Source organism: Martes martes (genome assembly GCF_963455335.1).
Source record: "Martes martes genome assembly, chromosome: 12".
Lineage (NCBI taxonomy): Eukaryota > Metazoa > Chordata > Mammalia > Carnivora > Mustelidae > Martes > Martes martes.
Window position 1 is genome coordinate 42587071 of NC_137900.1, and position 24473 is coordinate 42611543.

At 38.8% G+C, this 24473-nt stretch overlaps 1 long non-coding RNA gene across 1 annotated transcript; it reads right to left on the bottom strand.

The window, feature by feature from the left end:
* Window positions 1–626: 626 nt before the first annotated feature.
* LOC308353745 lies at window positions 627–4019 on the bottom strand. The gene is made up of 3 exons (XR_013967808.1): window positions 2389–4019; window positions 2150–2246; window positions 627–1301 (listed from the first exon to the last, which is right to left on the bottom strand). It is a non-coding gene; the product is annotated as an uncharacterized lncRNA (long non-coding RNA).
* Between the last annotated feature and the right edge of the window lie 20454 nt (window positions 4020–24473).

Genomic DNA, 24473 nt, shown 5'->3' on the forward strand with positions numbered 1-24473 from the left:
CACCTCAAAACATTTTACTACTTCCTGGTACACACGCACAAAAAGCCAAGAAAGCAGAATTCTCCATATGGTTTTTGGTTTTATAGGATATATACACAATAAGCCATACAACCAACCGTAAACCTGGAGGCGTTCGTTCTCTTGCCGTGGTTAATTCCACTCCGGTGAAAATGAAAAAAATAAAATAAAATAAAAGGAAAGAGTTTGAGCCTAACCCAGCCCCCTGAAAGAGTCAAGTCCCCCGGAACTTCTAGAATCTGCTTTTTAACTCTCCATGCCCCCATTGTCAAAAGGTGTCACCATTCGACACCTTTTTGGAAACTGGGGGAGCAGCAGGACCCGCTGGTCGGGGACAGGTTTTATTGGAGATAATAACAGGCTGTCAAAGGCACTGTCAGGGATTTCAACAGGAAGGCTTAGAAGTTGATGGGGATCGGAGAAACCCCAATAGAGTCTTTCTCCTGATTCCGGGCCCGAATCTGAGCTTTCGAGGGCCCTGAGCGTGCACTCCCACCTTCTCAGATGTTGCACACCACTGCAGACGTGCATGTTCTTCTTCGGGAGCCTCTTTTGATAAATCAGGCTTTTTTTTTCCTTTTTTTCTTTTCTTTTTCTTTTTCTTTTTTAGAAATTGCAAACTGCGTTTAACCCCTACGTCGCATCATCAAGGCGGAAACCAGGAGCCCCAAGTGAGAGCACAGCAGCCCGGAGAGCCCCTCACTGTGCATGGAGGGGTTAACGCCATGGTGCTGGGGCTGGGACGTGCCCAAATGTTCTCAGTGTTCTCGGGTTGAGTAATTCTTAGAAGGGCTAAACAGAATGGGGGGGATCCCTGTGGCCTGGAGCTCTCTCAGCCGCAGGAAAACAATGCATGGAAAAAACAAAAGAAAGAAACTGAATAAACCCTTTCTGGAGTTTAAAATAAATGCTGCTTTTGTTGGTGTGGTGTTCACAAATTAGCCAGAGTTCAGACAGGCTAAATATAAAACTTTCAATGCAGTTTATTTAGACGCTTTCTGTCCCATCCCAGTCAATCCAAGGAAGAAAATTAAAGCAAAATGTAGACAAAATGGGGGTGGGGGGAAGTACGCGTGTGCACGCTAATTCAAAAACAGCTTATGCTTTAAGTTGTTCATCTCCTTCCCCCCTCCCCCTGCTGTCACCAGTCAGCTCATTCTTGAGATTCTGTTTCCCAGCAGCAATGTCTCGGCCCTGGTCCTGATGAACTTGGAGGCTCCCTGCTCCCCCACAGTCACTTGAGAACCAGCCTTCAAGTTCAAGACTTGACCTCCTAACCACTTCTGGAAGAAAAAAAAAAAAAAGAAAACACTTTGTAAGGAAGCCCTGGGGAATGGTCCTGCCCAAGCCTGACACACCTAATGTCCCTCAGCCACCTCCGTTTCCCCACCTCTTAAATTAGTGGTTCTCTGCCCGGGCTGCAAATTAGAATCCCCTGGGAAGCATTTAAAAATTTCCAAAGCCCAGGCTATATCCCAGACCAATTATATCAGAGTCTCTGTGGGTGGAACAGAGACATCACTATTTTTTAAATCTCCCCAGGAGACTCCAGGTGCAGCCAGAGTGAAAACCACCATTCTGACTGCTACTGCTGGGTCCGGTCTTGCTCTGCACCCAGCAACGATCCCACCGAAGTTAGGAGCCAGGTTTCTAAAGTCGCACATCCGGTCAGGTTTTCTCCCTGTCTAAGAGGTCTAAAGGTTTCCTTATTGCCTACAGGAAAATATCCAAATACCTTAGCAGGACCATCAAGTCCTCCCAGCCTCTGTTTCCTTCTCTAGCTGCGCTTCCTACCAGTCCCTGCCCCCACACTCGCCAACCCCAGCAACCAGAAGCACGTGAAGCCTCACGGGCACATGTCCTAGCCTTCCACCGGGCTGCTCTGCTGGGCTGGAAGCTTCTCTTGCCCCCAACCCGGGACCTTCTCAAATCTAACTTCACATCCGCTTTTGGTTTCATGTCTGATGTTTCTCCTTCTGAAGTCCCACACCTGGGTAGCTGTTCACCATGACTAGCATGGCCCCCGAACCCTAGATGTACCTGGAGTATAGGTAAAGAACATGCCTATCGCCCATCCGTGTTCTCTCCAAATCCCGTGTTTAACTCGAGTCCAGGTAGAAAGCCCACTTACGTGCTTTCTCTTCCACTGGCTTGTAAACCATCAGGACTAAAGTCAATGCTTTGTCCATCATCACATCCTCGGCGCCCAGTTCGGCACTTGGCTGGTGCTGAAAGCACAGAACGAACAAGGACTGAGTGGTCCCAGCCAGCTCTACCCAGGAAACTTCACTTTCCAATTCAGTGTTATACCATTCCTAGTTGTGAATCTCCCCCAGATTACTTGAATTGTTGCAATAAAATCCAACCTACCTTCCCTAGGGTGCATACAAATGGCCAATGCTCCACAGCTCCATCGAACTGATCCTGGGGCAGCCGCGAGAGGACAGCAGTCAGCTCTGGTGTCAGGAGTCAAAGGGTCTCGCAGGTCCCTTCCTAAGATGGTAAGTACCTCTGCTGCATCGGTCAAGATTCAAACCGTTTCTGAGGCTTGCGAGACTTCGACACAGCTTTTTCTGGACTGATTCTCACTGAAGAAGATAGAAAATACTACCAGAACCAATGGAACATGGGGAGAGATTTAGACCATCAAAGCCTTCTCTGCCTTTGGGACAGCCTGGGCTTCAACATCAGTGGTAGGAGCATCAAGGTAAATGAAGGCCGGACCGGAATGCTGAAAGCCTTGCGTTCTGGAAAGCTGAGCTGCTTGCCCCAGGAGTGGAGGAGGGGTGGATAGCTCCTAAACAGAATGCCCCAAGGTGACTTACCGAAAGCAGAAAGCTAAGTGGGTGGGAGAGGGCCCTGAGAGAGGGCTCGTCAGGAAGAGAGGGAGAGGCAGAGACAGAAAGGAGGAAGGAAAAAAGGAAAGGAAAACAAGAGGGAAAAATGAAAAGGTTCACCTATGTTCTCTCCAGGAGCACCCCCACCCCGTGCCCTCGGGGCTCTACCCCAGCCAAGCCTGTTGACCAAAAATGAAAGTATTTAAAGATAAGATGCTGGGGCACCTGGGTGACTCGGTTAAGCGACTGCCTTTGGCTCAGGTCATGATCCTGGAGTCCCAGGATCGAGTCCCACATCGGCTCCCCGCTCAGCAGGGAGCCTGCTTCTCCCTCTGACCCTCTCCCCTCTCATGCTCTCTGGTCTCACTCTCCCTCTCTCTCTCTCAAGTAAATAAATAAAATCTTAAAAAAAAAAAAAAAGATAGGACTCAGAGGACAGGTTAAGGCAGGGGAGGGAGCCAACACGTTTGAAATCTGTCCCCAACCTCTGGTGAGTATCTTACTCTCATTTTAGGGATAAGGAAAATGCAACAGAGCAGTCAGCACAAGAGGAGGGAAGGCAGCCGGAACAGAACAAGAAAGTCATTGTCCAAGAAAAAGAGCGCAGCAGGGAAGCTTCTCAGACATTCTGCATAAACCCTGCGTGGCCCTGGGACCACACCAGCCTGGCTCTTCCCAGAGCTTATGGACTTTTCTTGGGCCTAAGGCCAGGAGCCCATCTGCTCCCTAAGCAGGTTGTAGTCTTCCTGTATGGAATCTCAGAATCAGCTTCGAGGGCCGAATTCTGCATCAGGAGGCTGGCTAACCCTTCGGTCGGCTGCAGACTGTAAGAAGGCAGGACACATTCTCTTAACTTGTGCCCCAGGCCCGGACCTCCTCTTGAGAAGGGGCAGCCGGGCCCCTCCCTGCCCCCCTGCCTCCCCTCCCCACCCTCCCTCCTCCAGGCCAGACAGAGACGGGAGGTCTCTCTAAGCCACACCCCCTCTCCAAACACGAACTGCACGGAAGACCCCATGACCGCAGCTTTGCCATCCTCATGGTTTGGGTTCTTTTGGTGCACGTTTGTGGGTTTTGAATGCTAATCTGAGTCTGAACTACCCTCTCTCTTTTCTCTTTTTTCTCTTTTCTGACATGTTGAAGGGTCACAGCTTTCAGAGAGAATCCGGCCGGCTGGATGGGAAGGATAAATTCAGACTGGAGGTGAGCAGCCCACAAATTTCTCACATTCCTGTTTTCGGTTATCAGCCATCACTTTTCAACAGGTTCCCATAATATGCCCGCCTGACCGCGCCGAGCTCCCAAACTATAGCGCTTTGCTAGGGGAATGTTCCTAAAACAACGAGAACAAGTTGGAACCAAGTACCCAGTTATATCAGGCATTGTGGGGCTAATAATATCAACCGTAACAATAATAACAAATTTTATATGGCACTCAACATTTCACAGATGGCCTTCACAAGTGTTATTTAATTTCATTGTCGTTAGCAATCTTAAGTGGTAGGTGGGGCAAATATCTTTCCCCATGCCTAGATAAACAACCTGAGGTCCAGGCAGGTTACGGCATCTGCCCAAGTTCACATGGTTATTCAAGGAAGGGCATGAAATTGAAACATCCAGCCTTCAGTTTCCTGCTCTTTCCACCATACTACAGATTTTGATACATTTATCTCTTGTTTGAGAAAAAAATTCTCACTGTAATTCCCACTGGTGGTATTACTTCCAATTCCTAGAGTTCAATAGGAAAAAAGGAAACAGTTTCATGTTTAGTTTTGTTTTGCTTCTCGAAGAGAACTTGAAGCGGCTATTGTCCTGCATACAAGACATCTCTTCTTAGAGCTAAATATCAGCGTTTCCTTCAAGCAGAAAGATCTGAAGAGGTGAACAAACAGATATGAAGGAAAGGTCCTAAGACTTGCCCATCTCAGGAGCCCTAACTTACTAACTTCTTAAAATGAACTGATCCTTTTAAATAATCCAAAGGCTACCGATCAGCCCTGTTTCTTTCCAACCTCAGAGGCAGGGGAATAAATTGTCCTTTTTCTTTTTTTCAGTGTTTATTTTTTGTTGTTTTTATTCTCATCATTGAGTATTTGGTGACCGCATGTGCTTGGGTGATTTTTAAAATTGTGTTTATAATTCTTGAAAAAGCCTATCCCCCAGGAATGTGTCATCTGCTACAGCAGGTGGGTTTTGTCCACACGCATTTTGTTGGTGCATAACATATTTTAGTTGTAATCGTTTCAGTGTACATTCTGCTTAAAATAGCAATTCTTTGTTATAAAGAACTACCTGGGTTTCCTCCTCAAAACTAGAAAGGAGTAAATAGACAAAGCACAGAAATCTGCATGCCAGGGAATTATGGTGAGGACACAACTTCTTTAGTATCCTACCGTTGAATGAATGCCCCGAGGGCGGGGAATGTGTTTATCTACACCAAGGTTGTGCAACGAAGCTAAGCAGCCCTGAGTTCCAGCCCAAGTCTCCTCACTTACTAGGTTTCATCTTGGTTAAGTCATGGAACCTCTCTGGAACTCAGTTACCCCATCTGGACATGAACTTTGCAGAAGTAGGGTGAAGACTGTGAAATAATGAATACACAAAATCTGGCACAGAAGAAGTTTTCAATAAATATTAGCTCCCTGCCCCATTATTCATCTTAGCAACCCCACACGGCAAACACTCAATTACTTGTTTGCTAATGCTCTGAGTATGTCAAACTCCTATTTGAATTTTGTTTATCTCTTAATTTAGAAAAAGAAAAAAATGGGGAGGTGCCTGGGTGGCTCAGTCAGTTAAGCGTCTGTCTTCTGTTAGTTCATGATCCAGGAGTCCCAGGTTCGAGTCTCACATGGGGCTCACTGCTCAGCAGGGAGTCTGCTTCTCCCTCTGCCCCTCACCCCACTCTCATACTCTCTTTCTATCAAATAAAAAAAAAATGATAAAAAAGAAAAATTTTAAAAAGGAAAAAAAAAACGTATTAAAAATAAGGCCAGACAGTGTTAAATACACTAAGAGAATGTAGGAATATAAGATATGGAACTGGCAGCAAAAAGCAGCTCTGGGCACATGTTTGCCCAACTTTAAGCCCATCTTAAGGTTCTAGATACAGGGATTGGATTGTTATCATCTAGAGTGCTTTTATTTTATTTATTTTTTTTTTTGGTCTTATAAAATGGTAATTATAAAAGGTCAAGTAAGATGAACGACGTCACCTGACCTCAGGACTCAGAGTTCTTCATGCCCTGAGTATCTCCTTTCACACAGACCCATTATATAATAAGCACCAGATATTTAACAAAATATTTCAAATTATTTTTGTCAAGGCATGCTTAAAGTCGTGAAAAATTAGAAACAACATAAATGTCCAAACATAAGAGGATCACTATATAAATTGTTAATGACCCATACAGTGGAGTACTGGGTGGTCATTACGAGGCAGGTCTGTATTTACTGCTCTAGAAAAATGTTCATAATGACAAATGAAATATACAGGTTACAAACACCCCCATACACCTCAAATGAACACTTTTTAAATGTATTGACTGGTTTAACATGCACAAAAGTTCTGACAGATTATACAGGAAATGATTTTCCTCTGCGTGATGGATTTAGGGTGAATTAACTCATTTTTTCTTTGTTATTTCCTACTGTGTTCTACTTTATCAACAATATTTATTGCCTCCGTGATTTAAAAGAAGGATGAGGCACACAATTATTTTTCAGTAATTACATATTTGTTTACAGCTTCTCGTTCCTGATGATCATGCTTTGAGATCAGGCAGCCTGAATCATCTGAAAGACTCTACTTTGGTCACCAGCATCTCATTCTTCTCCTAAATACATATTCGAAAATTTATATTGGATTTGTAAGAGAAAAAGATAAATAATTCTTGCCAAACGGGAGACATGATGAAAATTTTGAGTTTTTAGTTGTTATCTGCAGTGAATCTGCTTTTTGTGATGTAATTGACATAGAAGGTCATAATGTGCTATTCACAGAGATACAGTAGCTAGCAAATTGGCAAGCCTTCACAGCATTTACATATAAAACTTAAAAAAATTTCAAAACCAAGCAAATGCATTTAAATACCGTGGTTAAAAATGTCATCATAATCACAATAGAAATAAAGTCTATCTCTAAGATTTGAGTTGCCCAGGCAAAGTAATGGGTAAGGCCTACCTAGCTTTCAAAGGACAGATAATTCCTATATTGTATAAATGCTTCCAGAGCATATAAAAGGATGGAAAGCTTCCCAGCGCAATACAAAAATCTAGCCATAATCCTTATATCAAAATGTATAAGGACATTTATGGAAATGTAGAGAGGAAGACGGGGAAGCATATACTTCATCTAGATCAATCTCATTTATGTGCATAGAGGAAAAAACCTTAAAGTATAAGAAAATCCAATCCAGCTTTGTATGATAGCAATCACAAGGAAATAAGATTTTCTCTGAAATACAAGGATACTTCAAAATCAAGAAATCTATTACTATAATTCCATGAAATGGAGAGACTGAAGGAGAAATTTTTAAATTACCTAAAAAAATAGATTAAAAATTATTTAATTTAAGAAAAAGGTTTTCTTTTTTTTTTTTTATCTCAAGAAGAAAAGATACATAATTAAAACTGCATTATACAAAGTGACATCACCAAGATGGCTACATAGGTCATTCCTGACTTTGCTTCTTCTCACAAGAAAAACAACTAACACCTATTCAAGAACAAGACACCATTGAAAGAATCCTAGTACCTGGGGTGAGGCTAAAGCACCTCCCCACCCCTGCACCCCAGAGACCAAAACAGACTGCATTGGAAGGGTAAGAGGAGTGACTACACACTGATCACATTGCCCTCTCCTAGGACAATACAACACCACACAGAGAGGTCTCTTCCATGCTGCTGATTTTCCAGGAAGGGAAAAAAATTCCAAGAGGACAATCAGCCTCTCCCAGCTTTGTGGGTTGCTTTGTGGGAGCCCCTATTCTGATCTCACAATAAAAGGATTACAGGAGAATCTGTAAGGCATAGCCACTGGGAATTGACTGTGACAGAGAAGGGAGGAGAAGCTTGCAACAATCACCACGTGGATTTTGGCAGACTGAGTTCATACTTGGAGTGCTCAAGTAGTAATACCAACCTGTGGCTTTACTCATCTGCAGAATCAAGTCCAGAGAACCTAACCAGAGTGCATGGGAAGCTGAATAGCCCATCCAAGAGCCCTAAGTCCAATGGTACTGGAACAGAGAACACAGCCATGGCTTCCCCCATCTGCAGAGCAAAACCCAGGGGCCTCACCTGACCAGGGAACTCAGAGTACACTCAAGCCTAATTCAAGCTCTCAAACAATGAACTGTACAAGCTCTGGGTCCTGACTTGATGCCCTGCAAATTCAGAGAAGCTAATTATTAGCCCCATCTACTACTACCCCATTCTGACCAACTAGTAAAACTATCCAGAGAATTCGGAAAACTGTAAAGCCTTTCCTACAACCTTACTTGGGTAAGGAACAAAGACAGTAGTCCCATTCAACTCTTCTCAGCCAACAGTACATGCCCCTCTCCCATCCTCAGAGTTCAAACACGGGGCCCACGCAAAAATAGCAAACTCCGTCTGCCCAAAGACGTTATCAGTACACATACCCAAAAACCCAAACTGAGGCAACTGGTGAAGAATTATCTCTACCAAAGTAAAACTGTAAAGTCTGGAAGAAGAGCCCCATTACTCAAATGTGCAGACACCAACATGAGAAATCAAGAATCATAAAAAAAATCAGATAAGCATGACACCACCAAAGGAAGCTAATAAAACTCCAACAACAAATCCTAAAGAAAATGAGATGTATAAACTGTCAGTTAAAGAATTCAGAATAATCCTCCTAAAGAAGTCTAGGGAACTAGAAGAAAAGAAGGATAGACAAGTTTGACAAGGAAATAGCAATCATCAAAAAATAAGTAAATCAATCAATCATAGGGTTGAAAACTACAAATACTGAACTATAGAATTCATAGAGAGTTTCAAAAGTAGACTCAACCATGCCCAAGAAAAAATTAGCAACTTGAAGGAGGCATTGGAAATTACACAGAGGAACAAAAAGAAAAAAAGAAGAAGAAGAAGAAGGAAAAAGAGTGAAGAAAGCCTAAGGAAATTACAGAATACAATAAAAAGAAAGAATATTTGCATCGTAAGAATTCCAAAAGAAAAAGGGAACTGGAAAGGGACAGAACATATTTTTGAAGCAATAAAGGCTGCAAACCTCCACACCTGGAAATAGAAATGAACATCCAGGTCCATGAGATCCAAAGGATTCCAAAGAAGTTGAACCTGAATAAGGACATCAAGACACACTATAATTAAATTGTCAAAAGTCAAAGACAAAGAATTTTAAGAGCAGCAAAACAAAAGAAAGAAGTTGCGTATAAGGGAACCCTTGTAAAACCAAAAGGATTTCTCAACAGCAATATTCAGACCAGGAGAGAATGGGATGAATATTCAAAATACTGAAAGAAAATAACTCTTAACCAAGAATTCTATACCTGACAAACTGTCCTTCAGAAACAAAGAAGAGATAAAAACTTTCTCAAATAAACAAAAGTTGAAGGAATTCACTACCATCAGAACTGCCCTAAAAGAAATGAATAGAAGTAAAAGAACACCAGTTAACATCACAAAAACACACAGAAGAAATATAAATATTACAGATAAGGTAAATGTATATGCATAGATCTCAATATGGTAATAGTGATGCAACTCATAAATCTAACTTAAAAGTTAAAAAGAAACCCCACACAGTAAAAATAACTATAAATGCAGTAGTCTGTTATTAGTTACACAATTAAAAAAAATATGTAAATTGTAACAGCAATAATCTAAAATGTGAGAGGGAGAAGAAGTAAAAAGGTAAAGTATATAAATTCTACTAACGTTAACCTGTTATCAGATTAAAACAGAGTGTTATAAGTTTCAGGTTTCTTATATAAGCATCACTGTAACCACAAAGGAACATCTTATAACAATTACACCAGAGAACACAACAAAAATATCAAAGAATACTAGTATCAAGAGACATCAAAAACAAACCAAAAAAGATCACAGGATAAGAAACAAGGAACAGGGGCGCCTGGGTGGCTCAGTGGGTTAAAGCCTTTGCTTTCAGCTCAGGTCATGATCCCAGGGTCCTGGGATTGAGGCCCGCATCGGGCTCTCTGCTCAGTAGGGAGCCTGCTTCCCTGCCCCCCCCCCCCCACTCTCTCTCTGCCTCCTTGTGATCTCTGTCTGTCAAATAAATAAATAAAATCTTAAAAAAAAAAAAAAAGAAATAAGGAACAATGGATCGATAAACCACCAGAAAGCAATTAACAAAATGGCAATAAGCACACACCTATCACTAATTACTTTAAAAATAAATGGACCAAATACTCAAGCAAGAAACATAGAATGGCTGAATGAATAAAATACAAGATCCAACAACATTCTGCCTACAGGAGACTTTAACCTAAAGGATACGTAGACTGAGAGTGAAAGTATGGGAAAAGACATTTCAAAAAAACGGTAACAAAAAGAAGAAAAAAATCGGGGTAGCTATACTTACTTATATCAAACAAAATGGACTTTAAGTTAAAAGTGGTAAAATAGAGAAGCGCCTGGGTGGCTCAGCTGCTTGAATGTCCGACTCTTGGTTTTGGTTCATGTCTTCAGGGTGGTGAGATCAAGCCCTACGTGGGGCTCCATCCTCAGCAGGGAGTCTGTTTGAGATTTTCTCCCTCTCCCTCTGCCCCTCCCCCCCAAATAAATAAATAAATATTAAAAATAATAAAAGTGGGAAGGAGAGACAAAGAAGGTCTTTATATAATGATAAAGAGGTCAAAATATTTTAAAAAGATACATAACAATTGTAAGTATCTATGTGCCCATCATCACAGCATCTAATTATATAAAGCAAAAACTAACAGAGCTAAAAGAGGAAATAAACACTTTTACAATAATAAATGGGGACTTTAATACCCCACTATCAACAATGGATAGATCATTGGATAGAGAATCAATACAGAAACATCAATTTGAGCAACACTACAGAACAAATAAAACTAACAAACATGTACAGAACATTCTGTCCAATAATAACAGAATACACATACTTCTTAAGCACACATGGAACATCTCCTAGGATAGAGCGTATGTTGGGTCACAAAACAAATTTTAGTAAATTCAGAAAGATTGAAATCATACCAAGTATCTTCTCTGACCACAATGGCATGAAACTAGAGAACAAAAACAAGGGGAAGAGGAAAATTCACAAACACATGGAAATTAAACAACACTGCCTTGAACTACCAATGGATCAAAGAAGAAATTGAAGGGAAAATAAAAATTTCTTAAGACAAATGAAGATGAAAAGACAACATACTAGAACTTAATGAAATGCAGCAAAGGGAGTACTAAGGGGGAAGGTTGTAAAAAGAAGCACCCACTTTAGGAAGCAAGAAAGATCCCAAATAAACAACCTAACCTGACATCTTAAGGCACTAGAAAAAAGAAGAACAAACTGAGCCCAAAGTTAGCAGAAGGAAGGAAATAACAGATTAGAGCAAAAATAAATGAAATAGAGAACAGAAAAGTAGAAAAGAATTACAAAGCTGAGCTGGTTCTTTGAAAAGATAAACAAAACTGACAAACCCTTTGTTAGGCTAATCAAGAAAAACAGAGAAAGGACCCAAGTCAACAAAATTACAAATGAAAAAGGAGATATTACAACTAATACCACAGAAATTCAAAGGATCAGAAGAGGCTACTATGAACGAGTATACACCAACAAACTGGATGACCTAGGAGACATGGAAAATTCTAGAAACATACAACATACTAAGACTGGATCAAGAAGAAATGGAAGATCTGAATAGACCAATTACCAGTAAGGAAATTGCAGCAGAATGAAATATCTTCCAATGAAAAAAAGCCCAGGACCAGAGGGCTTCGCTGGTGAATTTTACTAAACTTTTAAAGAATTAACACAAATTCTTCCAAAAAATTGAAGAGGAGGGACCACTCCAAACTCGTTTTACAAGGCCAGCATTATCCAGATACAAAAGAAAAGGACACCAGAAAAGAAAACTACAGACCAATATCCCTGGTGAGTATAGATGTGAAAGTTCTCAAGAAAACACTACCAAACTGAATCAGCAGCATATTAAAAGCATCATTCACCATAATCAAGTGGGATTTATCCCTGGGATACAGTGATGTTTCAATATACACAGATTAATGAATGTGAAACATAACATTAATGGAATGGAAGAAAAGAAACAATCATCTTCATAGATCCAGAAAAAGCATTTGACAAAATTCAACATTCATTCATGATAAAATCTCTCAATGAAGTAGGTATAGTGGAAATGTACCTCAGCATAACAAAGGCCATATATGACAAGCACACATTTGATATCATGTCAAATGATGCAAAGCTGAAAACCTTTCTTCTAAGAGCAGGAAAAAGACAAGGAGTGCCCATTCTCACCACTCCTATACAACCATACTACTGGAAGTCTTAGCTGGAGCTATCAGGCAAGATAAAAAAGATATCAGAATTTGGAAGGAAGAGTATAATTGTTTCTATTTGCAGACAGCATGATTTTATACACTGAAAATCCTAGACTCAAGCAAAAACTGTTATATCTATGGATGAATTCAGTAAGGTTGCAGAGTACAAAATTAACACACAAGAATCAGTAGCATTTCTACATACTAACAACAAAATTTCTGAAAAAGAAATAAAGAAATCGATCTCATTTACAATAACATTAAAACAATAAAATCCTTGGGAATAAATTTAACTAAATAGGTGAAAGATCTCTACACTGAAAACTAGAAGACACTGATGAAAGAAATTAAACAAGACAGGAAGAAATGGAAAGGTATCTCATATTCATGGATTGGAAGAATTAATATTGTTAAAATGGCAATGCTACCAAAAGCCACCTGTAGATTCAATGCATTCCCTATCAAGAGTCTAATGACTTTTTTACAGAAGTGGGAGAAACACTTCTATAATTTGTATGGAACCACAAAGATCTATATGGATTGCTATATGGATAGCTAAAGAAATCCTGAGAAAGAAGAATAAAGCAGGATATATCACACTTCTGATTTCAAGCTATACTATAAATTTCTGTCATCAAAACAATATGGTACTGCATAAAAACAGACAAATGAAACAAAATCAAAAGCTCAGAAATAAACCCAAGCATAGTCAATTAATCTTTGATGAGGGAGCCAAGAATACCCAATGGAGAAAAAACAGTGTCTTCAATGAATGGAGCTGTAATAATTGGATATTCACAAGTAAGAGAATGAAACTGGACCCCTCTCTTAGACCACTCATAAAAAGGAAACCCAAATGGGTTAAAGACTTAAATGTAATACCTGAAACCATGATTCCTAGAAGAAACCATGGGAACAAGCTCCTTGAATGGGGTCTTGGTAATGAATTTTGGATATGACACGTAAAGCACAAGCAACAAAATAAAAGATAAACAAGTGGGACTACATCGAGCTAAAATGCTTCAACATAGCAAAAGAAACCACCAACAAAGTGAAAGGACATATGGGATGGGAAAAAATATTTGCAAACCATACGCCTAATAGGGGGTTAATATCCAAACATAAAGAACAATACAACACATTAGCAAAATAATAATAATAATAATAACCCAATTAAAAATGAGCAAAAAACCTGAATTGACATTTCTCCAAAAAGGACATATGAAAGGGCAGCAGCTACATGAAAAGATATTCAACATAACCAGTCATTAGGGAAATGCACATTACAAATACAATAAGATATAATCTCACACCTGTTAGAATTGCTGTCTTCAAAAAGGCAAGAGTTAACAAAACCTGGCATGAATGTGGAGAAAAGGGAACCCTTGTGCATTATGGGTGGGATTGTAAATTGGTGTAACTACTATGGAAAACAGTATGGAGGATCCTCAAAAAAACTAAATATAGCACTGCTGCATGATCTACTAATTCTACTTCTGGGTAATATCCAAAAGTAACAAAAACACTAATTTGAAAAGATATTTGCACCCCCATGTTCATATCAGCATTATTTACAATTGCCAAGACATGGAAACAACCTTGTTGTCCATCGACAGATGAATAGATAGAAATAAAAGTTATGAGATATATATATATATGAATATTATTCAGCCATAAAAAACACAAGGAAATCCTATCATTTGTAACAACATGGACCTTGAAGGTATATGTTAAGTGAAATAAGTCAAACAGAGAAAGGCATACTGTATGATCTCATTTATGTGTGGAATCTAAAAAAACAAACAAAAAAAAAAACCCAAAAACAGAAACAAAACAAAACAAAAAACACAAACTCAGAGAAAAAGACACCAGGCTTGTAGTTACCAGAGACCAGGGTGTGGGGTGGGAAGTGGAGGGAGTGGGGTAATTGGAGGAAAGTGACTTTGAGTTATAATCGAAATATGTACTAGGCGTGTAATGTACAACAGGATGTCCATACTAGCACTATTGTACAGTGTATAGGAAAGTTGTAAAGAATGTAAATCCTAAGAGTTCTCACAGGGGGGAAAAATGTTTTCCTTCATTCTATTTTTCTCTCTTTTCTTTTTATTGTGTCTGTATGAAAAGATAGATATTAACTGAACCTACCATGGTAATCATTTCACAATGTATGGGAATCAAACCATCATGCTGTATGCCTTAAACTTATATGGTGATGTATGTCAATTATTTCTCAATAAAACTGGAAAACATGCATTTATAATGCAAGATTGCACAATTAGATTAATGAAATAGAATAGAGAGTTCTAGAGATAAACTCATGTCAATGGAAATTCAATATACAAAACGCTATATTCCACAACAATGGAAGAGAACTAAATTATTAAACAAAATCATGTTGAAATAATTTGCTATTTACTGGCCACCTATTTAGGGAAAATTTGAGTTATACTCTTAATTCTTATTATACTCAAAAATAAATTCCAGATGACTTTAAAACACACATACACACACACACAAAGCAAATAACAAAATCTCTTAGCAAAACAATAAAAGAATTAGAAAAACACATTGGAAAACATTTTCTAGACATCATAAAGAAAAAAATGATGAAAAATTAAAACTTGAAATGGTGATATTAATAAATTAAAATGTGTATAATAGACTGGAGAAATGTAATATCTTCAAAGGACAAGGGATAGAGATCTATAAAATACAGAGATGTTACAAATCATTAAGAGACAAATCAACAAAAAATGGTTAAAGTATATAAAGAGGCAATTCACAGAAAAGAAATGAAAGGACATATAGAAAGCATATATAAAAATATGTTCCACTTCCCTGTTAACCAATGAAGTATTTTCTCACCTAATAGATCAGCTAAAATGTACGTATTGATAATGTGCAGTGTTGATGAGGGTGTGGAGGAAAGTTATTTCATGATTTGTTGATGGGAGTGCAATTTGGAAAACCTGAACTGTACCTTTGGAAGGTAATTTGACAATATGTACCTAATTACATGTAGTAACTATTTGCTTGATCAGTTACATTCTTAGAATCTCATCTATAAATATGCTCACACATAATTACACAGCATCTAAAACAACTTAACTGTCAGTAAGTGTAAATATCTTTAATAACATTAATGGCATTACTATTCTATGGAATAATATGCAACAGAGAAAAGGAATAAAATGCGGTTTTATACTGTTCTTTAATGATCTGCAAGGCATACTGTTATATTAAAAGAAGAAACAAATTTCAGAGCACAAAGTATACTATAATTATTTTGTTTTAAATCCCCAAATATTTGTGTTAACGTATGGAGAAAAATGAAAAATGTGCTCCAAACTCTTATCCAGTGAGGGGAAAGGTGGTGGTGGAAGGGTGAAAGTCACTTCAGCCAACCAACTTGACCCTGGCACGTGTTTCACTGGCAGAGTCAAGATGTGGAGACAGTGACTGATTAACAGAAATCAAGTCATTCTTGCCTCCAGTGCCCTGTTACTGGCTGAGATCACATTGGTAGACTTCTTAAGAGTTTACTTACAAAAGATTTCAATAATAACAATTCATGACTGAAATACTATACAGTTTACAACATACTGTCTTCCTCATGATTGCCTTTGGTGAGGAAAACTGAGCAAATGCTAATACCCTCATTTTCCGGGTGAGGCAGGATTAAAGGGATTGACTAAAAATCTCACAGTTGGAAGAGCACTGACGGATCTCCATTGCCTGTCATTCGCCGGAGTGAAGCTCACTGAGTGGACATACTGTGGCTGACAGACTTTATATACTATGAGTCCATGTCAGACCCAATGGAAGGAATACCGTTATTGAAGAACACAGAGTTCCCACTGGGCATTTCTCCATGTAACATCGTCCCAAATGATGAAGATAGCACTAGTTTTTTACTGACGAGCCCAAGAATTTAAGTAGCTTGATTAGTACCATGTGGCTAATTAATAACAGAGTCAGGACTAGACCCCAGCTCTCCTGAGCTTCATCCAGATCCTTCCATCACTCTCCTTTCTACTGCATTCCTGTTTTGTACCTGAGTAAGTGTAGAATATATGATCGGGGATGGATGCTATACAAAATTTCAGCTGACTTTTCTTCCCAAGAACCTCAATCCCATGGTGTATGGATGGAGCCAGTTAAAAGGCACCTGGAGCAGAAAAAGGCAGGAGAAAATGGATTCCAATAGGTTTAATTTTTTTAAGACGTTATTTATTTATTAGAGAGCACGTGCACGAGTGACATGAGCGGGGAGAGGGGCAGAGGGAGAGAAAGAAGTTGACCCCCACTGAGCAGGGAGCCTGTAGCAGGGTTCAGTCCCAGCACGTGAGATCATGACCTGAGCCAAAGGCAGATGCTTAACCCACTGAGCCACCCAGGCATCCTTAGATTTATTTTTTAGATGAAGGAATGAATGAAAACTAAGGAGGTGAAGTGATTTTTTTCCCATGCTCGACCAGGAAGTGTCATAGACAGTCGCAGAGTGCTGCTCTCCTCCCACTTCCCCATCCTGTCTCACAGATTAGAAGACTGCACCAAGCATAGGAAATTCCAGAAAGAGCTGAGAGATGAGAGGATGCTCTCGTGAAAATTAGGAAGAAAGAATCCAGGTTTGGAAAGAGATAATAAAAGGATGCAGAAGCAGAACTAAAGAGATGAAATCAGTGTTTTAAATACAATCTCACATCGTTTCTTTTATCACTGGAGCTCAGTCCACTTATTTAAGGTTTGAATCCATCCCCTAACCCTTCGTTTTCTTTTTACTGCCTATTCTATATTTTCTTTTCACACCTTCTTGCCTTCTTTTGGATTAAGTAGTTTATTGGCCAGGGTGCCTGGGTGGCTCAGTGGGTTAAAGCCTCTGCCTTCAGCTCAGGTCATGATCTCAGGGTCCTGGGATCAAGCCCCGCATCGGGCTCTCTGCCCAGCAGGGAGTCTGCTTCCCCGCCTCTCTCTCTGCCTGCCTCTCTGCCTGCTTGTGATCTCTGTCTCTGTCAAATAAATAAATAAAATCTTTAAAAAATTATAGTTTATTGACCATTTTTCCCTTTATTAGCTTTTTGGTTCTGTATTCTTCTACTCCTTTTAATGTGGTTATCTTACAGATTATGCTCTGTGCCCTGCATTTATAGGGCCTAGAATAAATTCACATTTTTGCCCTTTTCCAAGCAATGGATCCTTAAACACTTTAACCAAATTTACTCTCCTCACAGCTTTTTTGTTGTTGTGTTTTCATTCTTCACAAATTTTAAATCCCATAGATATTCCTACATATTTTATAAAATTTACTTTTTTTTTAAAAGTTTACTCAAGTCTTTACTGGTTTTGTTGCTCTTCTTTACTTCCTATATTTCCACTTTTCCATATGGGAACATATGTCCTTTCACTGAAAAACTTCTTCGAGTATTTCTTACAGTATGGGACTGCTAGCAAGAGTTTTTGAAAGTTTTTGTCTGTCAGGAAATTTCTTTATTTTGCCTTCACTCTTGAAAAAGTTCCTTGCTAGATGCACAGCATTCCAGGTAGAAGGTTATTTTCTTCCAGCACTTAGAGATGTATTGTCTTTTGCCTTCCATCTGTCCTGTTAAAATGTCAGACTTGTTGTCCCTTTGCAGATAACATACCTTTTTATTGGCTGCCTTCAAGATTTTTCTCTTTGTCTTTGTGTCTCATTAGTTTTACTAGGATGTGCCTAAGTAGATTTTTCTTAGCATTTATCTGCTTGGGATATAAAACGCTTTTTGAATTTTGAGTTTAATATCTTTCTCAGTTTTGGAAAATTCTCAGACATTATCACTTCAAATGCCTTTATGTCTCTTGGTTTTTTTCCTATACTAGTCGTTATTTTTCTTTCTTCTTTTTTTCATGTTTGTATAGATTTTTTTTCCTTTCTTCTTTTTCTTTTTCCCTTCTCTCACCATTATTCTTCTTAAGTCTGGAAAGCTTTTAATAAAACTGGGCTATGCCCAATCTCCTGTTAAGTCTGTCTTCCAAGTTCATTTCAGTTACTGCATTTTCACTTTCAGAACTTCTATTTGATCTTTTATCAATTTTACAGTCTCTTTTTAAAAATATGTTAATTATAGTTACTTTGGCTGGTTTTTTGTATGTTTGTTTGTTTTTGTTTTGTTTTGTTTTCTTGTTTGTTTGGTTTGTTTGTGGTTTGGTTTTTTGTTTTTTGTTTTTGTTTTTGTTTTTGTTTTTGTTTTTGTTTTTTTGAGAAAGAGTGAGAAGGGTAGGAGGGGCCGAGAGGAGGAAAGAAAGAGTCTTAAGCAGGCTCCATGCTCAGCCCAGACGCAGATCTCGATCTCATGACCCTGAGATCAAGACCTAAGCTGAAATCAGGAGTCAGATACTCAACCAACTGAGCCACCCAGGCGCCCCTATCTAGTGTTGTTTGAATGTCAAACATTGCATATTAAAAATTGTACAGGATCTAGATACCTCTTTAACTTTTGTCAGATAGAACAGGACATATCACCTTTGTCCAATCAAACAGGAGTTATTTCAGGACTAGATTTCCTCCTTTTTTGAGCCTTGGCTTGTTTCCAGTTGGACCTTACCGCTAGGGCACAGACCTTCAGATGTCCCAGCTGAAAGCCTTGGGTCTTCACCGGTGACCTCCCTTCCTTGGCAGAACCTGAGCTTGAATTTTTATTTCTGTATCACCTTAAGACAACTGAGAGCTCTGTTTGGTTCCTTGGCACTTCTGTGTTCTGAGAGATTTGGCACTTCAATTCCTGGCTATCTTCATAGCCTTGGCTTTCAATTTTTGTCTTCCAAGCTCTGAGGAATGAAGCTCTTATCAACATCTCTCACCCTTAACAGATGCTCTGTGTTTGGCTTCCTTGCCTATCAACCCACACCCTTATAAATCAAGGGGAAAAAGTTGCCTAAAATACCAACCTTACCTCAATATGTTTCCCTTCTTTACAGGATCTTGGACTCTCCAATCCTGGCTGCCTTGGTAGCTCTTCAATGCCTTAAAACAGATTTGTTTTTAATTTCATAGAGCTTCTCTAGTTGTTCTCACTTGAAAGTTTGATCTGCTATGAGATATTATTATTAGAAGTAGAACTCCTATAGAAGAAATTGATGTGAAATACTATATTAAGTTTTCCATTAATCTTTTTATTTTAAGAATATATTTTCATACAATTACACATATGATATAATTACCTTGAATACACACACAAATAAACACAAGAATAGTGAAATCTGAATAAGGTCTGTACTATAATGTAATATCAGCTTTGGGGGGAGGCATGCTAAAGAGCCATTGACCCAAGTTATAAGGCTATTAAAGTGGAAAAGTTAGTATAGAATTCTTCATTAAATGCTCCTTTGCTTTGATAACAAGAATATTATTTGTTCTCGGTAATAAAATTAGAATATTATAGAAACACATACACATAGGAAGTTAGACTCATTTAAGTACCATCATCCAAAGGAAACCACTGTTAACAATTTGCTGCATATTTATCTGGCTTTATGTGACCAGTCATTGCGGTTTGCTGGATAATTTCTAAAGTAACAGCTCTTAATTCTTTTTCTTATGACTTTTTAATAATGTTTTCATTTGTTTCTCTTTTTAGTTTCTTTATAATAGACTCAAGATGTATTTTAAATTTAGAATTCTCAGGGCACAGAACTGTTTTATATATTTTCTTTCCAACATCTTTTTAATCCCTAAATACTCAAGTCCTTCCTTATTTATTAGTAGACTTTTCATCGATCATTTATTCTTAAAATGGTCTTCAACTACTATACAGAGATTTAATGTTAGGACTTCTACTTTTATGTAGCACAATTAAGTGTTTATTATGTAACATTTTTAGACTCCTTGCTCTTCTATATGTTTATACCCACTTTTTTTGTTGTATCTATTATAAATCTGCTAGACATGTCATCTATGGGAAATCCATGTGAAAAATTTGTGTCCCCTGGACATTTCTTGGCAAATTTCTGTGGATATATCTATTTATTTCAAAATTAAAAATTAAAAAATACATTTTCCAAATATTATCAAAGGAAACTTCATCCTTGAGAACTGCCCCAATCTTGGTCAAAAGGCACCCTTCTTGACATTATAGGACAAACTTTTAAACAATTTGCCCAGAAGACATTCCCTTTATGACATTTAAGGTGTTCTCCACCCAGACTTGAGGAAGAAGCAATTTTCTTTGCCACATAAACAAGTGAAATTTTGCTAAGGGGGCCTAAGGAGGCTACGGGCCCTTTAAGATAGATATATATTTTTAAGAAACTAGACTGTGAGAAGTCCACTGCTTTCACAGATCAATCATTTGTGAGCATGCCAATTCAACTGGAGTCATTTCCTTTAGCCCATTAGAGTAAAGTTATAGAGAAGCCCGGTGTAATCTTCTGAATTTATGGTATCATCTGAGAAGGGATATTCTGTGACTATGAAAAGTTATAGTAGTTTGAGGCTAAAGAGAGTGGGGGCAAATGGTATGATTACACCTTCCTTCATGAATCAATTCCAGATGTTGCCATTAGATTCTTTGAGTGTTGAAGGAAAAAAATATATATTGGTGCTACAGACATCATAGAGTTAATCTAGTTGAATCTCCTCCTTTTACAGAGGAGGAAACTGAGGTCTGGAAAGACTAACTGTATGTGCAGATCTTACAGTCAGGTGGGAATGGGTCTAGAACCCAGACTTCTCCGTCTAACCCAATAATATCCCATTTTGGGTTCACATAGACCAGAGCAATCAGGAAGTAGAACTCAGACAGCTTTGAGACAAAAGTTCTTTTTATCCCTTCATTTATCCCTTATGATAGTTCAAAGGCTGTGTTATACAGATAACTGAATAAGAGAAAATGATGAAATGAGAGTTTGGGAGGTGCATTGGTAGGAAAACTGAAAAAGATCTAGGGTCTTTGGTAAGAATACAACCAGAAATACACTAATTCACTATATTATACTTTACCTCTTTTTAAATGAGATATCCTTGAAAATTTGACTCTTCATAACTTTCTGTAATAGAAGAAAGGGTATCAAGTATGCCTACCTAGATCTGTTACTCACTTAAATGGTTTCAAAAAACAATTGCTTGAACCATTGTGTGCTTCTTCGTATGTCTAATTAAACTATTTTGCCTCATCATTCCTAGAATATTAGTATCGTGATATACTGATTCAGTATTTGTTTATCTGGAGGCATTTGGGATGGCTCCTCAGTCAGACTCCTTTAGAATGAGCACTTTACGAATGCTCATCCGCCATTGTTCTTTCCCAGAGGAACTAGAGTCCAACTAGAAGCCCTCACACAGCTTGGAAAGCACAATTTGCATTTCATGAAAAACAATTTTGAAGTTCTGCATTCTAGCAGAGTGGGCAAGTATGATGGGCTTCTCTGGGATCTATCCCAGAGAAGGAAGATGAGGAGGTAAAATCACAACACGCAGGACTTTGGTTCACTCCAACTGGGTTACAAAATTGCCAACTGATCCTAACCCAAGTTCTAACCTGTGGATTAGAGTTGGAAATCTCTATTATCATCTTATTGCTCACATCTGAAGAAGTAACTTATTAAAGTATTAATACAAAAAGCAAATATAGGAGTGACTCGATCGAAAGGCACGTTTTATGATTCTAGTTTGCTAAAAGCAAATGGCTTCTAAATCCCAAGCCTCAATTTTCTCATCTGTTAAATGGTGATAACAATAACCCAGGTATTTTTGGTTTAAGTTCAGTCAAAGTAATGCATGAAAAAGAGCTATTGGGAAGTGGGTGGACTGTTGTGGGTTTGTTGTATGGTTGTTGTTAACAGTAGTCCCTCATCTTATAACCACAAAGTACCTGTTCTGAAACCATGGTGCTTATTAACATTTTCTCATTAATGCTAGTAGGTAGAACCTTTAGTTTGAACAATGACCGAGCACAGAGAGAGAACAACATAAGACAATAACCACAACTATTTTGCACACCAGATGATGTGGATATATGTAAGAATTTAGGCATTCAGAATGCCCAGGGAGAAAGGAATATCTGGGTATTAGGCTTTAAAAGTTGCAGGAGGGTTGCCTGCATGGCTCAGTTGGTTGAGAGTCTGCCTTCAGGTCAGGTTGTGATCCCGGGGTCCTGGGATCAAGCCCAGGGTCAGGCTCCCTGCTCCACAGGGAGTCTGCTTCTCCCTCTTCCTCTGCCCCTTCCCCCTGATCTTGCACTTTCTCTCTCTCTCTCAAATAAATAAATAAAACCTTTAAAAAATAAAAATATTAAAAGGTGCAGAAGACTGATAGTTCATAAATTAGTATTAATCTAGAATGATCCTACTATACTCCAAAGAATCCATATTTTTGTAGCTTATGTGACAATCAAGCATGCAGGGTTTAAAAGAACTTTTTAGTAAGGGCCACGGTATGAGTACACATTCCAACACAGACAATATGGAGAGGGAACGTCGAGGGATGCACAGAAAAGGTAGTCATTTGAACTACAGAAGATGCTGGATATTATTAGAATCTGCTGACTGTGTGGTACTTGTATATGTTCAATAAATTCCACCTAAGGGATATTGCAGAGTGTAAGTTCTGTCTTCTCTAAACATCCTTTTATTGGCTTCATAAAATCAATTTAAAAGTCTATCTAGATGGTGATAAGAAAATAGTCAGGTTGGTATTATAACCAAGATCTCATTACCAAGAAACAGCAACACAAAATACACAGCAGCCCTTACAGAATGGTCCCTATTTCGTGCCATCAAATCCAGTTCTTAAAATTTCAACATGAATCATACTCTAGTAGGAAATGTGTCAGTAGACACTTTTAAGCACTGGCCAAAAAAAGCTTCTTCTGGTAAGTGTTCCTTCCTTCAGGACTTACTCGGAAATAGGTGGCAATGACATTTGCATTCTGAATCCTCTTGCAAACTTTCTCTTAAGTTTCTCTCCCGGGGCTGCCCTCTGGCAAAGGCTCAAGGCGGTTCAAGCCTAAGATCTGCCTGTGCTTGAGTGAATGAACAAAGACGAAGCAATTCTTACCTATCAGGAAGCGTGGTGATAAAAGGGACCCAGACTCCGTGGTCACCTCGATCTCACTTCTATTTGCAGCCACTTCATGGTCACTGACTCTTACTACTTTTCCTAATAATCCAAGAAGCTCTTACCCAAAGTAAGTTCATCAGGACCCAAAGAATGTAATTTTGGAAACATGGCATCAAGATCTTTAATCTAGGAAAAAAGATTCCACAAACTCCATTGAATAAAAGGCCTCCAAGAGAGCTCACTGGGAAAACTATCTTTCTTTTATTTATTTATTTTTTTCGTAGTGCAAATTGATGAGAACACCCAAAATCAGACTCTGGCAAATCAAATCAAGAGGGAATGTATGTTCTGAGGGGCAGGAAAGCACGCTTTTTGGAAAAGATTTTAGAAGGAAAAAGCAAACCCAGCATATTTTTTTTTTACATTGCCTTCATTGCCCAAAGCTGAAAATTTCTCGAGCACTATAGAACAAAGTATTGATCCAAACGTGTCCTTTCATACTCAGCTTTGTTACCACTTAGAAAAATGTAACATAAACATCATTTAAAAAAAAAAAAAAACAACTCTACAAGCTTAGAGCTTAGTCTCACAGATAGCCAGTGGATTTTGCTCAATGACTTAAGTGTCAAAAGATCAGCCCTAAAATGTGTAGATTAAATTCCCCTTGTTTGTATCCTGTGACTAAACGGACTTCAGACATCAGTTAAGGAATTGTACAGAAAGGCAGCAGACAGGATACAGTGAGCTTTCGGGGTTCTTGTCGTAACTAATGTGTGTTTCAGGTAGTTAGCCGATAGGAACCGGAGGGGGACTCATCCGACCTGAATGCTCCTCTCAGCAGACAGAGGTCTGCAGTCTGGTGTAATGTTCTCGTAGTTCCCCAGAGGAGGGGGATTGGAGCATCCATTAACATGATTCTGTGTATCAATAATGAAATAAAATCAACTGCAGACCCTCAGATGAAATACGGCTTTTCCACCAGAGCTGAAATTGCTAATAGAATCCTCTAAGGTAAACAGACGAGATGTTTGAAACGATTAAGAAGT